Genomic DNA, 14,032 nt, shown 5'->3' with positions numbered 1-14,032 from the left:
TTAATAATCCATGCCAGCAGCACCGTTACCAAGCAGCAGAAAGGAGGCTGGGATGGCAGGGGGGTCACAGCAACGCTCTCTGCACTGATGTTTCCTAAGAGGAGGAGGCAGGGCTGCCTTCCTCCACTTCCCAGTGCCCGCAGAGCCGCGGCTGCCAGCGAACAGACTGTGCCTCAAGTAGCCGCCAGCAGAAACAATTTGTCATGTGTCAGATCAAATAAACTCTTATGAGGCCACTGTGCTCCCTGAAGCAGACGGCTGCCAAACTCCAGAGGAGAAATCCAAGGAAGCAAGCCGGCCGTGTCAGCCCCGAGTGCTTGAGGAGCCCAGCACACTCCTTGTTGTGAGACCGCAGATCCCGTGCAGCACCCCACACCAGGCAGACACCAGCAGCTCCCATCAGGAACAAGGGTTTGGTGTTTAAATTAGCACTCCACATAGTCCAGAAACTCCACGTTCCTCATCCAGTGGCACAGCACCTCGCTCATCCCAGGGAGGCCTGAGGAAGGCTGGTATCTGCCAGTCTGGAATGGGCTGCAATGGATTATCACTTGTCTGAGCAAGTGCTTCTCCCCTCCCAGCCAGCACATGCTCTCCTGCTACAAGAATTCCCTCAAAACTGCATTACAGATTACTACCTTTTCATTTTAAATAGACTTATTTTTGTTCACTCCCAAGCACCACTCTAGTTCCCCATGTATTGGGCTTGTGCCCTTGTGCTGAGGCCCCTTGCAGGTCCTGTTTGCTGCACAGTCCTGCAAGAGCCACTAAAGCATAGGGCCCAGGCATGTCCTTGTCTGTGATCCTGCTGGGCAGAACAAACCCCTGAAGTTGCTGTGGGCACTTCTGCAAGAATAAATCATGCCAGCAGTACTGTGAGGATCTCAAATCACTCACCTGCTCGTGCAAAGACCAGGCTCAAGCACTCCCTGGCCTGCACAGAGGGCACATCCCTCAGCCCAGGGCTCAGCCACTGGCTCCAGATGATCAGTGTGCTCCATCTGGGAGCAGCCACCTGAGCCCTGCCACAGCCAGGAAAGCCTCTCCTTCTATAGATGATGGATAATGGCCCCATAAAAGTGAGTCTGCAAGAGGCCTGAAGTTCCTAGCTGGAAGGAGATTAGTTTATGGCACAGTGAGAGCAGCCACAGGCAGAAAGGCGGGAGATGCAAAGGAAGGACAGGAGAAGCTGGACGTGTTGCTTCAAGTCACCAGAAAGCAACATCCTGCCCCAAACCCCAGCAACAGAGCCTTGACACTGCCTATCAAAAAAAGGAAGTGAGCAAATGGGAAAACTGGCAGCCTAAAGCAAGGAACAAGGGAAGAACAAGGATTCAGGCATGGGGCATTCCCCCAGCATTAGCAGGGCCAGTACAAACCTCAGCTGTGAGGGGTTTTCCCAGTTTATTTAAACAGCATCCGGTGCCTGATGACGAGTTCTATTTATACCCCTTCTATCTGTACCAGGACTCTTCTCCAGCCACAGGGACTGCCAGGAGCACAGGACCCCATCCATTGCTCCAGGAGCCTCTCACCCAGCTCAGAACACAACCCTCAGCCAGCCCAGGCACCAGGAGAGCTGCAAAGGACTCACGGTGCTGCTTCCAGCAAGGAGCAAACAACACAGGCTGTGCCTGGAACACGGCAAGCGTTACACTGAGATCCCAGGGAGGAGGAGGAGGATACGGCCTCCAGTCTGTCATTTCCAGCCATGCTTTTCAGGCAGGTACAGCTGCACAGACATGAGGAGTCAGGTTCCCACAGATTCCCAGCCTTTGCACACTCCAGTTTCCAGCCAACAGCTCTCTGGACCGTGACCCAGCCCAGCTCAGCGGTGGAAAGCAGTGCCAGCTCCAGGCACAGCCCTTGCCCCCAGCCTTTGAAGGCAGGTTAAGCAGGCAAAGCTTTAGGCATCAACCTAGGACATGGCTTGAACTCACATCTCTGAATGGAGACTCTTCCTCTGAAAAATTAATGCTTTTTTCAGCTCTCTGCCTTTGAGAGATTTCTGAGAGAATCAAAGGGCTGGAGTGCAGCGGGAGTCACACTCACATCGGGTTCCTCAGCAAACTCTGGTTCTGTTCCTGAACAATGGTAATTTCTCCAGACACCTGGAGAAACCAAATCTGCCTCAGCCAGCCCATCTCACCCTGCTCCTCAAATCTGAACAAAGGAGCCCATTAACAGCACTGGTGACAAATTTCTTTACCCAAGAACACGTGTCCAAGTGCCACGCTGTGAGCACTCAGATGGCTCCCAGAAGCCTCCTGCTGATGTGGAACACTCTGCCCGAGCTTCCCCACATACACTCTGTACTTGATTACCCCACGCTTGCTGGGAGAAGAGGAACAAAATGCACTCCAGAGCCACTGACTGATTCCTGATTTGAGTGCAACCATGGCAGCAGCACCATTTTTCCCTCCCTCTCCAAGGCTGGCACATGCCACGTCCAGTTCCCAGAGACAGGAACCTCACACCCAGCCCTTCTGTTCTGTCACCCTCAGGAGGGCCCATCTGGAGAAGCCATCACACACTAGGTACCAACACAGTATTCAAAACTACATGCAGAACTTGCAGAAGCACTTAGATCACCCACGGCTCCTGCTGGAAATTTTCCACAGTGTAAGAGTTTATTTTGTGGGCAGGAAGAGAGCAAGGAAATTAATTAAGGCAGAGTAAGAAGAAAAACCTCCTCCTGAAGTGAGTTAAATACACTCAAGCAGCAGTTGTGAGCAGGCCAAGTCCATTTTAAGGGCTATACATTTTCACTTCCACAGTCTTGAAAAGGAAAATGAAGAGACTTTGTTCTGTATGCATATTGTCCACCATTTGTTATTGTCTGTCTATTGATGCTCAGTTGAAAAACAAAATTTAATTAAACCCCACAGTACTGCATTGCCTGCCTTTGAAATATGCCTGCATTAGTGGATCATTACAGTAAATGAAATACAGCTTCATATCGGATTTTTCAAATAACGTCCTAAAACTGTTACAAATTAAATAATACTCCTGCAGAGGGAAATTAAGAGACAGTGTTTTTAGCAAGGGCAAAGAGATGTTTACAGATGAAGTCTGGAATAAGACGTGGAGGCAATGAGGCAGAGTTGCCACAGGGCCCTTCAGATCTTGTTGAGAGGGTTCTGTGTACCAGAAACTGGAAAGGAAAGAGTGTGCCAGGGGCAGGCACAGGGAAAGGGCAGTGTCCCAACCCCCCAAGAATGTCTGTATGACCAGAACAGGGTTTTGGGGTGTGCTCAACCCAGAGAGGTATTTCTGCATGGGGGAGAACTCACTGCAGCCACACACCCTCCACGTCCTCCCCAAACCCGGCCAAAGCAGCAGCAGCCATGGGAGGTGAAGCCTTGTAACCACTCAAAGCATTGAAAGCCTGGACACTCAGTGGGCAAGGAAAGGATCCAGGAAGGTGCTGTTGTGGCAGGATGACAAATACCTACACAGGGAGGAGAAAAGCAACAGAAGCTTTGTTATCTTGGGGTAAGTAAAAGCACAAGTGGGTCAGTGAGTCAGCATTGGGCACAGCAGCGATGCCTGATGTGGAACACAGCAAAGCAGGTGAATATTGTATGAGCCTCACAGCTCTGGCTTCAAGAGATCTTCTCCTTAATAGCACCTGAGCTGATGCCAAGTGTTCTTTGACGATTTATTTACTCCAAGAAATCATTTTCCCTAAATAAGAGGAGCCCGTTACCTTATCCTTCTTCACGTGAGCCTGGAAAAGGCTGCGCCCTGCAGCTCCTGTGGCCTCATCTCCATGGTGATGCACCAACACACACACACACACTGACTCCAGCAAGAAGGCAAACCTCTCCAAAGGAAAGGCTGAACCTCCCAAAAAGAAAGGCTGAACATGCCCAAGGGAGAGGCTGAACCTGCCCAAAGGAGAGGCTGAACATGCCCTAGGAAAAGGCTGAACCTGCCCAAAGGAAAGGCTGAACATGCCCTAGGAAAAGGCTGAACATGCCCAAGGGAGAGGCTGAACCTGCCCAAGGGAGAGGCTGAACCTGCCCAAGGGAGAGGCTGAACCTGCCCTAGGAAAAGGCTGAACCTGCCCAAAGGAAAGGCTGAACCTGCCCAAGGGAAAGGCTGAACCTGCCCAAAGGAAAGGCTGAACCTCCCCAAAAGAAAGGCTGAACGTGCCCAAAGGAAAGGCTGAACGTGCCCAAGGGAGAGGCTGAACCTGCCCAAGGGAAAGGCTGAACCTGCCCAAGGGAAAGGCTGAACCTGTCCTAGGAAAAGGCTGAACGTGCCCAAGGGAGAGGCTGAACAGCCCCCAGGGAAAGGCTGCAGGTGGCAGAGCTCTCAGCAGCACCAGGCCTGGCACAAGGTGTGCTGCAGGTGTTGGCAGGCAGGGCTTCCCAGAGCAGGTCAGCCTACCAACAGGCTGGAAATAAAGAAAACCTTGCAAGGGCTCCTCTGGATCCATTTTATAGGAAAACAGCACATTTCCAGCTGCTGTCCATGCCAGGGAGCAGCAACTGAGAGACAAGAGTAGTTCTCATCAGCCTGTGTATCAATTATTTATAGGAAGAAGGTTCAGCATATAATCATTGAAAGCTGTCAACTTCCAGCCCACACAGAGCTTCCTCTGTGGAAAGGCTGCTGGTCTGTGAGCCAGGGACTCCTCACCCCTCATGTCACAGGATTAAATGAGCAGCTGTGACACGAGGGGATCCATTACACTACAGCCACAATGAGCACTGGCACCCCAAGGCACTAACAGCACTCAGCAACATCGGGCAAAAACCACAGGAACACAGCAAATGCAGCCCAGCATCCTTCCTAAAGGAAAAATAGTGGTGAAAGGGCATTGGGAGTGATGCAACAGGGCTGGCACATGGAGCAGCTGGGGAAGGAGACTCTGACAAGGCTCTGTGGGGCCAGCCTGTCGAAGGCAAGGCAAGCACAGCACTCAAGCACCAGCCCAGTGCTCTGCTACCCCCACAGCAAAGCCTCTGTAGGGATCAACAACTCTCAGCCACTCACCTGCACACCCCCAATGCTCTCCATCAGGAGACTCTGGCTTTGTGCTTCCCAGGCTGTGGCAAAGCCACCCCTAATGGTTAAGAGCAGCACAAGCAGCTTGCAGAGAGGATGGAGATTGCTGAGGCTCTGCAGCTCCCGAGGGTGGGAGCAATCCTCGAGTGCCACAATCATCAGGCTGTGGGAGCACGCCAGGAGCAGGGCAGACAGAGGCTGAACACGAGCAGGCTTCACACTCCCAGGTACTGCAGGAAACGTGCTCATCCTCAGCTCACCAGCACTCTGAGCACAGCCAGAATGAGGTGTGAACATTAAAAACACCCCAGAGTGCTGCTCCCAGTCTGCTGGAGGAAATAGAGGGAGGGGGATGTCTGATGGGGAGGAGAGGGCGCAGCACAGGCACCTCTGGAAGAGCCCTGCCTCTGCAGTTCAAGGTTAAACACCTCCTTTGCACTCATCTCTGAATCTGCCTCTCTTTAAAGCTGCACCAGGTAATTAGAATCATTATAACTATTATTAGACCATAATATTATTATAGCATTTTTGCTACACTTGACACTGTTGGCTGATAGATTTAACTGGTACATAAGAAATAACTGTGCAGAGATTTCTTGAAAATGAGCACCAACACGGAAGACATTAAAGCATTCTGCATTCAAAAAGTTAATTTTATGGAAGGACACTTGAAATCAAAATTCTAAAATTAGGTTAAACCTTTAAAACCTGCCGTTAAAGGAATTATTTGGGCTTTAAGTAGGCAACCATTTAAAAAATCCTGACTTTTATTTAGATGCTGGAAGACATATATGTGGCTTGGTATCTCCTTCAGATCAACATATGCATCTTTTTCCCATCTACTCCAGAGATTTCTAAATCATCCTTCCATCTTCCTTTCCCTCTCTCTGCAGCAGGCACTTGAATTATTTGGGCAGAGTCTGACTGCACAGGGAACCAGTATAATCAGGGCTCTTACAACCTGCTGTCTGCAAATCCTATAGAATTAGCAGCAAACACACATCCAGAATAAAATACAGCTTCCTGCAGCCCACGAAGCCCAAAGGGCTTTGCAAACTAGACTTGGGATGCAATTTATCCACCACTGAGATTCAGCTGTAATCCAGAGTGGAACACAACCTTTCCATCCATATTTAACTACAGCACACAGCCCCCTGGAGAAAAGTGAGGAAGAATCCAACAGAAGCCATAGGAAGGTTTTAGGGAGACTGAATTTTCTCCCCTAGAACTGAAATTAGGTCAGGGCATCCACCAAGTTGGACACAATGATGTTTGTAGGTGCCTTCCAACTCGGAATATTCCACGATTCCATGACTCTACCATCAGCCACAGACCAATACAGGAGAACAAAGAGGGCACAGCATCTCCATCCTCTTGATGGTGTTCCTGAAGCACAGCTGGATTGAACAGCTGGGTACCACAAGTTACCAGCCTGGAGAGGAGGAAGACATGAACACCACAGAGGAATCCTGAGTTGTCCTTAAATTCAGTGGGGCCCAAATTTCACCCCACAGTTACACCCATGTGCAAAGAAAGATGGAATAGCACTTCAGAAAAGGACCAATTCTTGAACCTCAGGCAGCTGAGCCCAGCAGCTCAGTACTCACAGAACTCAGGGAGGGTAGAGTTGGGAAGAGATGTTTGCTCCAGTGAAATCTATTTCAGCTCTTCCTTAATCAGTTGGCACTGAGGTGACAGCAGAGGCCTGGTGCAGTGAGGTGTCCTGCAACCATACCCACCATGACACAATATTTGGGATTAAAAATGAGTGTCATTAATTTCTCCAGAACAAGTAGTTTTCTCTTTTCCAGAGAAGAGCAACCACACAAGGAACTTGGAATTGCTTGAGGAGAAAAATGCATTTTTGCTACCTTGGCCACATACAGACAAGCCCAACTCTCACTGAGGAGAGACTTATAGAGAGAAAAGGGGAGCAGGAGATGCTGGACACAACTTCCCCCATGCACAGCCCACTGCTGAGGCAGCTCTGAGTGGGAAGCAGGGCTGAGGATTGTCCCAGAGCTGTGACAGCCCCAGCAAGCATCAGCCAGAAGCCCCAGGTGAACAAAGTTCATGAAAGCTCTTAAAAATCACCTCAGCCTTCAGAAGGAGAGCACAACACAATCCTCCCCTACAGAGACCTGCCCATCACACCTCTGACCAGCACAAAGCAGGTTTTTCACTCTATCCATCTGATGCTTTCAATAGCCAGAGGAGCTGGGTCTGGGCAAGCTCACCTTCACGAGGCCCAGTGCTCATTAATAAGAAAAAAAAGACCAACCAAAGCAACTCAACCCCACACACTTGAGGGGTAGCCATCAGCAATTCCCTGTCACCACAAGGGAAATCCTTGTGTATGAGCCCTGGGAGCTCAGCCCAGGTCTGCTTCTGTTCAACCTTTCCATTAATAGTTTGAACAAAGAAGAGAAAGCACTTTTATAAAACCTGAAAGGATGCCCAGGAGTTAAGAGCTGGAGGCACTCTGGAGGTCATGATCGGAATTGATAAACTGAAGAAAAGTTCCCAAAACACCAACAAATCAATAGAAAGAAAAGCAAGGAAAACAATGCAAAGAAGTGTACTTGGAAACAGCACAAACAGAGATCAAGCACACAAACAGAGTCCAGGGGAAAGTTCTCCAGACAGAGGGAACCTGGGGAAAACTGGGGACCAGACTAAATGTGCCAGCACTGTGACACCACAGCTCCAAAGAGCTGAACTCCCCTCTGTGATCCAGAAACATAAAATACCCAGTTCTGGGCTCTGTGCTGGTATCAGCTCTGAGGTACACACAAACCAGAGGGTCTGGGCAGCCAGCAGAGCAGTCAGCAGTATAAAACATGCTGCCCTACACCAGCTGTGGAGGGGTTTCTCCATCCCTGCTCCCTCCAGGGCCAGTCCCAGCTCTCAGATTTTAACAGGGTTTACTCACAAGGAAAACCAGCCACAGGACTCCCCACTCTATGAAGGCAAGAGACAAACTGGCTGCTCAGTTTGCTGCAAGGACAAGTTAGATGGGCTGTCAGGCTCTGAGAGTGGGATTCCATCAAGGCCCAGAGGGAACTGGGCCCTGTCCACATCTGCACTACCATCCACCGCTGCCCAGCCTGGAGCCAAGCATCTCTCACCTGGCTCAGGACAGGGGCACGGACAAGGAGGCTGTTCCAGCCCTGTATTTCCTTTTAGCATCCTCCATCTGGCTACTCCTACAGCAGTGACAAAGCCAAATGAACAGCCTTCTCTTCCCCAAAATACAACAGAGCTCCTCATCCTGCTGAGGGGCACCCACACAACACAGAGCCAGCACTGCTGTGACCGTTTCCATTCACACCTTCCTTATCCCTCACCAACTGAGCTCATCAAGCTTCATTTGCCACCTGCTGCTGCAGCAGAGAAGCCAGCAGGGAACGGGATGCTGCCCTGGGGGAGGGCATGGTTTCCTAGCTTCCCTCCTCCCCTTCCACCCCACTGACCTCTGCAATGCCTGAAGCCCACAGGGGCCATCACCCAGCCCTGACCACCCCAGACACCTTAATTTGAGGGGACAGTTGTTAAAAGCCATTGCCACAAGGTGTTACAAAGCAGGTGACACCAGAACACAGCTGCACCAAACCCAACCAGCAGCTTGGGAGAAACCCAGCGAGGGGGCAAAAGCTACAAATCTCATGCAAAAGCAGGGCTTAGCTCTCAGGAACGTTTCACATTTCCCAAAGACTCAGAGGGATTTGGGGTTTTGCTGAGCTGCCTGGTGAACCACAGCCAGAATGGATCTCACGGTGAGCAGGCGCCGTCTCCCTTGGCAGGGCTGCTTCCCAGAGATCCCCAGCCTTGTGTCACTTCCCACTGCAGGTGCTAAGAATATCTGCGTGCTCATAAAAAATAGCAACCAGCTATTGAGAACTTATCAACAAAGTGCTCGACAAATCTTAATTAAAGCTGATTCACCTCCCTCACGAGCCCGAGTGGAGCGTTACTTCTCAGAGAACGCTGGGTGTAAGAGCTGAGGTGGGTTACAAAAGCCACGGAGGGAGTCAGTAGCACAGAGGATTAGCACATGGAAAGGCTGACTATTATCCCTAAATTTATCCCAATAATCCACTGCCTCACAAATTCTCAGGGTATGGCTGCTGTGCTTTCAACCCCATCTGCTCAACCCAAGCAGAAGCAGAGACAGGTGTGGGGGTGCTGGAGTTTGCCAGGTGTTTTATTGCTCAGGCTAAAGGAATTCTCCACTGTAAAAATGAAGAAGGTGGTGGCAGTAGCACCAGCCCTGCTCTTGTGCTGCTTCAGGACACAGGGACAACACTGTGGGGTCAAAGGCTGTTCTGACAGTTCACCAGGAATTGTTTCCAGCTGATTTCTTACCAAGAATTGTATTTGTATCCTTTCAAATTTAGTAAATACATGGTCACATAGACAGCAGCCTCCAGAACACTGCTGCTCTCACCTCTGCTAGCTGGACTCCTACACTGAAGTTTCTGGGACAGTATTTTGGATACTTCCACCACAGAAATACCCTAGAGGCTGCTGAAAAACTAAGTGGATCAGGCTGGGTCATTTTAAGGCAGGATTGGGGGAAAGAAAAGACAGAAACTTAGAAGTGCATCCCTTAACAGTGCTACTCCCAGAGAACAAATGAATTAAAATGATCACAGGGAGCAGGAGCACTGCGGCAGCACGTTGGGTAAATGACAGGGCGTGCCATCATCTTCTAACATCCTCTGGACACTTATCTGCACTTAAAAGGCTCCTGCCAGGCTGTGCACGGACCAGCCTCTTGCACAGACAGCTCCACCACAGAAATGCCTCTGCTGATCACCCTCCTTTGGCAGGCACACTGAGCAGCACCAGCGCAGGCAGCTCTGCCTCTGCGCTGCACTCAGACAGGGTTAGTTCTAGCAAAGAAACACTGCAGAATAACTAACTTAAGAAATTGTGTCTATAGAGCTTGGTGTAAACCCAGACCCTCCTGAAGGTGGGCAGCATCAGAGCTCTGTCAAAGCTCACTCCTAATGCAAGTGTTAGTCAACCACTGAACTTAAACATTTTAAGGCAACATTCCAAACAGTGTTTATATACAAAATCCCATTTGCTCAGCGTTCTCTTCCTGGCCTTGTGGAATGCATCGTTTCACCAGTTCTCCTGCCAGAAAACCATATGCGGGCTTGTACCAAAACAATTAAACCAGTTTTAAAATTCAGACCTCATGTTACAGAGCGCACACCCTGAAGAAACATCCATTTTAACATCCCAGAGCTACTTCAATTTTTCCAGCACGTTTTTATTCCACAGCAGCCTGGGCACACAGTAGGCCAGAGGTCACACAACCTCGTGCTCCAGGCAGGATCCAAACTGTGCCCGTTGGGGGAAACTCACGTGTAAGATTTTTGTTTAAAAGCCCTGAGTGTAAGGGACCCCTGCCCTGTGTGCCAAGTGCCCCTCACAGGGCACGCGTTTGCTGCAGCACTCCAGCCGCACAGGCTGCCCGTCCTGCCGGGCCTGCCGAGCCTCCGGGGCCGCACACGCAACGTCCCCAACGGCCCGGCCACAGCCAATGAGGGGAAACGGGCCGGCGGGCAGCCTCCACCCGGCAAGGCCTTACCGCCGGGTCCGTTCGCGCGAGGGCAAAGCAGGGAGGCAGCAGTGGGTACCCCCGGGCCGGGACCAGGGCTCCGTCCCTCACGGGCCGCCAGCACCACCGCCCCCTGCTACCCCCCCACCCGGACTCACCGCTCCGCACTGCGCACGCTCCGCCCGGCCCCAGCCGCCCCGCCCCGGCCCCGCTCTAGCCAATCAGCGCTGTCCTTGCACGAGCTCCTGCCATTGGCCCCGCCCCTGGCCCCGCCCTACTCACTCAGCATGGCCCCACTCTTGGCCGCACCCCCTGACCCGTGCCTGTCTGTCACCACCGCCCTTGGTCCCGCCCCCTGGTCCTGGCCCCGCCCCCTGATCCTGGCCCCGCCTGTGCCCTGTGAGGCGGCGGTGGCGGTGCTGTCTCGGCCCCGCCGTGTCCCGGACTGGATTCGCCGGCCTGAGCCTGAGCCTGAGCCGTGTCCCGGGCCGATCTGAGCCATGTCCCGGCCTGAGCCTGAGCCTGAGCCTGAGCCTGTCTGACTGAGCCTGAGCCTGAGCCTGAGCCTGAGCCTGAGCCTGAGCCGTGTCCCGGGCCGATCTGAGCCGTGTCCCGGGCCGATCTGAGCCGTGTCCCGGGACGATCTGAGCCATGTCCCGGGCTGAGCCTGAGCCGTGTCCCGGGCCGATCTGAGCCGTGTCCCGGGCTGAGCCTGAGCCGTGTCCCGGGCCCATCTGAGCCATGTCCCGGGCTGAGCCTGAGCCGTGTCCCGAGCTGAGCCTGAGCCGTGTCCCGGCCCGATCTGAGCCGTGTCCCGGGCTGAGCCTGAGCCGTGTCCCGGCCCGATCTGAGCCGTGTCCCGGGCTGGGTTAGCCGGGCTGAGCCTGAGCCGTGTCCCGGCCCGATCTGAGCCGTGTCCCGGCCCGATCTGAGCCGTGTCCCGGGCCGATCTGAGCCATGTCCCGGGCTGAGCCTGAGCCTGAGCCGTGTCCCGGGCCGATCTGAGCCGTGTCCCGGGCTGGGTTAGCCGGGCTGAGCCGTGTCCTCTGCCCTGGGCTGCGGGAGCCTCCCTGGCTGTGGGAACGGTGTGTCCCGGGCAGCGACCCCATCCTGGAGGATCTGTCCCATAGGAGTGAATGCCTGCTTTGGCGCGCCTCTGTGCATCGTGTTAGGTTGGACTAATGCAGGAATTTCTCCGTGGAAAGGGTGGTCTGGCCTTGGCAGGGGCTGCCCAGGGAGGTGTTGGAGTCTCCTGCCCTGCACATGTCCAAGGAAGGGCTGGAGGTGGCGCCCAGTGCTCTGGGCTGGGGACAAGGTGGGAATATCTGGGATGGATGCCTGGGATCAGGAGGGAATATTTGCAATGATCTGGAGATGCTGGCTTTACACATCACATCATCCCTGCCACAGGCTACTTCAGCACCCCCTTTATTTTTCACAGGTTTAGAGGAAGGTAGTGAGGTTTCAGGTAAACACAAGGGTGTAAATTCTCAGTCTTGGCACCCCTGGTTGATGCTGAAATGAGGTGAGAAAGTCAGAGAAGGCACAGGGAGCTCACTGGTCCCCTCACCTCATTCACTCAAAGCACTCTGCTGATTAAAATCATGCCAAAGCATTTCCCACCCCTCTCCCAACTGCAACTGAGTGATGGCATTGCAGAGATGATGGAAAATCAGCCACGAGCTGTGCAGCCCTCCCTGGTGAGGGCTGGGCTGTGGCTGAGGAACAGGCCATGGGATCCACTGCACAGCATCCAAAACCAACGTGCCAGCCCCAAAATTAAACTGCAATGCTTAATCATCTAGTGAAAGGTGCTCAGTGACATCAGGGGGACCTGTCCCTGGGTCACTGTCCCCACGGCTCTGCTCACCCATGCTGTGTTTCACTGCTGGCACCCACAGAGATGCTGGAGGCAGGAGATTGACTGTAAGCAAATCTCAGCTCTCCTTGCCAGTAATTGAATATTTTCAATCTTTCCAGGTTGGTTGTAAACATCTCAAAAACATAATCTGGAATCAAATCCCTCAAAGCCTGTCAGGAGTGCACCAGAGCTTTATAGATGTTTATGATTTTTGTTGAGGTTTATAGTTTCTCAGGCAGCTACGTGATTGCTGCCTGGGTGTAACTCCTGGCTTTTGGATGGGGGAAGTACTGCTGTACTTCATCCTCTTCCTCCTCCTTTTGGGCTCCACACACCAAGCCAAGGCTGGCAGCCAGGCAGGACTGGTCTCTCTGCTTGCAGCCCAGGAGCCAAATGTCAGCTGGGGCACTGGGAAGAGGATTTTCCCCCTGCTTGTCTCAGGCTACTGCACACCAGGCACTTTGGGAAGCCTCACTGAGATGCTCAGTCCATCCAGAGAGGAGCACTGCTGCATCCCTGGGCAATCCCAACCAAATCCCACATCTGAAACTGCTCCCACATCTAAGAGATAAGAAAATACACTCTGCATGTATTACCTTCTGCATCTGGAGTTCCTCTCTCTGGTCTGATGGGTTGGAGGGCTTTTTCAAAAGGTATTAGAGAAGATGGGTGTGAGAGAGTAATTTGGGACTGGGAGTAATTTTTCATCAGTATACTTAAAGACAATCACAGCACTAGGAGGGAGGCCTAATTGTGGAGTTGTGTAATTAGTTTTTATGTCACTGCAATTATTCTGTTGGCTACATATAAAGAACATGGGAAAATGCAGCACTTAATTTTAAATCAAGACTTGATTCTCTTTTAGTAGGTAATTGATGTTGATCACATCACTTAGCAGCAACTATAAAATGTGCTATTTAGATTGTAAAAGGATGGAGAAAAGGACTGAGCAGATAGGTAATTGATGAATCGCGGGCAGCGTTGGTGGGAGGCAGCAGGAATCCCTCAGGTGCCTCTGCCTGCAGCTGCTCCTGGGCTTCCTTAGTGCCCAGGGCTTTAACAGGCACTGAGCCCCTGTCCCAATCTCACAGCATTGCTCTGTCCTGGAGAGCAGTGGAACAGGGCAGCTGCTTTTCATGGAATTGATCCCTCCTGGGAAAACCCCTTCCTTTAAGGAATCCAGATCTTCTTCCTGGAATTGATCCCTCCTGGTAAAACCCCTTCCTTTAAGCAATCCAAGTTTTCTTAATGGATTTGATCCCTCCTGGTTAAACCCCTTCCTTTAAGGAATCCAGATTTTCTTCATGGAATTGATCCTTCCTGGTTAAACCCCTTCCTTAAGGAATCCAGATTTTCTTCATGGAGTTGATCCTTCCTGGTTAAACCCCTTCCTTTAAGCAATCCAAGTTTTCTTTGTGGACTTGATCCCTCCTGGTTAAACCCCTTCCTTTAAGCAATCCAAGTTTTCTTTGTGAAATTGATCCCTCCTGGCTAAACCCCTTCCTTTAAGGAATCCAGATGTTCCTCTGGCAAAGGTGTGTGAGTTTGCTCCCAGGACTGCCATATGCTCATCTGGAGCCACC

General features: G+C 51.9%; 1 protein-coding gene across 1 annotated transcript in view; it reads right to left on the bottom strand.

The window, feature by feature from the left end:
• SIL1 (SIL1 nucleotide exchange factor) overlaps positions 1-10,777 on the bottom strand; it is a 188,570-nt gene extending 177,793 nt beyond the window's left edge. Inside the window, exon 1 of the mRNA XM_058034812.1 lies at positions 10,747-10,777. The gene's annotated coding sequence lies outside the window, so the exon portion shown is untranslated. The remainder of the gene's footprint in view (positions 1-10,746) is intronic.
• Positions 10,778-14,032: the final 3,255 nt, after the last annotated feature.

Source organism: Melospiza georgiana, chromosome 15 (genome assembly GCF_028018845.1).
Source record: "Melospiza georgiana isolate bMelGeo1 chromosome 15, bMelGeo1.pri, whole genome shotgun sequence".
In the NCBI taxonomy this organism is placed as follows: Eukaryota; Metazoa; Chordata; class Aves; order Passeriformes; family Passerellidae; genus Melospiza; species Melospiza georgiana.
The sequence above is the reverse complement of the archived record's forward strand: the minus strand, read 5'-3'. Positions and strand labels throughout refer to the sequence as shown.